Raw genomic sequence first — 2,228 nt, 5'->3', positions numbered from 1 at the left:
AAACCCCAACACACCAAGTTTGGGGTGAACCCGTCGTCGTTTGACCCTTCATCCACTCGTATCAATTTTAACGGTTTTGAATGAATAGAACTTTTCACATGGCTCGATGGAGGGTCAAACGACGACGGATTCACCCCAAACTTAGTGTGTTGGGGTTTTAGAATATGTAGATCAAGTTCAACGGAGCGGATCATCCATAATGTCGCTCAATCATGTGATTTTAGAGGCGTCAAGGAGGAAATCCCCTCCTATGACAAGGATACCCATATATATATAGAGAGAGAGAGAGAGAGATTAATGGGTATCCTTGTCATAGGAGGGGATTTCCTTCTATGACGCCTCTAAAATCACATGATTGAGCGACATTTTGGATGATCCGCTCCGTTAAAATTGATCTATATATTCTAAAACCCCAACACACCAAGTTTGGGGTGAACCCGTCGTCGTTTGACCCTTCATTCACTCGTATCAATTTTAACGGTTTTGAATGAATAGAAATTTTCACTTGGCTCGATGGAGGGTCAAACGACGACGGATTCACCCCAAATTTGGTGTGTTGGGGTTTTAGAATATATAGATCAAGTTCAACGGAGCGGATCATCCATAATGTCGCTCAATCATGTGATTTTAGAGACGTCAAGGAGGAAATCTCCTCCTATGATAAGGATACTCATTAATCTCTCTATATATATATATGTGTGTGTGTGTGTGTGTGTGTGTGTGTGTGTAGGGTTAGGGTTTAGGGAAAAATAAATAATAATAATAATAATTACATATTAAATTAAATAATTATGGGAAAATATTCTATATAATAAAACAGACCAATTATACTAATACAACAGATAATACGCAATAGAAAAAATGATACAACTAATTATATAATTAAACGGAAATAATTAATAAAAAATATAATTACTTACATTTAAAATCAAATAATTATGGAAAAATTATATATATAATAAAACGTACCAGTTATACTAATACAAAAGATAATATGCAATAATAGTAATAATATAATAAATTGTATAAATAATAAGTAATAATAATAAAATGTATTATACAAAATAATACGTAATAGTAAAAATAATACAACGTGTTATTCAAAATGATATGTAACATTATCGATTACACAACGGATTAATTAAAGAAATTTTTTTATTATGCTAAATTAATTTATAAATATTAAAATCATTTATATAAATATAAAATTTTGACTTTTAAATCGTAGAAATTTCTTGAAAATCTGGAAAAATATAAATACTCTTTTAAAAATAATAATTGAATATTTAAAATACCAAAAAATTATTTTAACTAGTATTAAAAGTTTACAGTCATTACATTCTATCCCCCCCCTTAAAACAAATTTTGTCCTCGGAATTAAACGTAAGGATAGAGATATGGAACGAGAGTGGGTACTCACAAATCGACGAGACAATAAACAATGTGAAGCTCAGAGTCAAAGAGTGATAAAGCAAGAATGGAATAAACAAGAACCTTGTCTAGTGTAGAAGAAGAAAAATACATCGTTCTTAGAAATAACGAAACCAATGTGAACATTACTAAAATAACCTAAACAATATAAAACTGACTGATAAGAAATCCATGTACTTAAAATATTATGAGTTGAATAAATAAAGAGTAAGAATGTAATGCATCTGTAGAATACTAAAATCATGAACTTATTAAATTATATCACAAAACACGAACACTATAAAATAATCTAGAACATAAGTAAATGATAGATAGTCTGACAGAAAACGCACACATACATAACGTAGATATGCAAAAGTATAATTAAACACAATAAAATAATCTAAATATCAGATATGATATGCAATGTATATGTGAAATCTAATGACATGATTTGAACAATTGAAAATTTATAAGTAATGATATATATTTTTAATAAAAACATACAATATAACACTATGTGTGATACATAAAATAATATAATAAATAATACAGAAATCAATACAATCAAATGATATATAAGTCAAATCAAAGAAAATATAGTTATAAAAATAATAACATATAAAATAATGACCAGCACGAGGAAAGAGAAGATATACAAGGAGAGTGTAGTCGGGAAGTGACGAGACATAAAACAGTAGAAAGTTCCGGACTCAAAAAGTAATTAGGTAGGGACTAAGACATAATTCACCGAGATGATAGGATAAGGGCCAACTATAGTCTTACGGATAAAAATATGATTTGCGTCTAAATTGTCT

The sequence above is a fragment of the Asparagus officinalis genome, chromosome 1, assembly GCF_001876935.1.
Source record: "Asparagus officinalis chromosome 1, Aspof.V1, whole genome shotgun sequence".
In the NCBI taxonomy this organism is placed as follows: Eukaryota; Viridiplantae; Streptophyta; class Magnoliopsida; order Asparagales; family Asparagaceae; genus Asparagus; species Asparagus officinalis.
The sequence above is the reverse complement of the archived record's forward strand: the minus strand, read 5'-3'. Positions refer to the sequence as shown.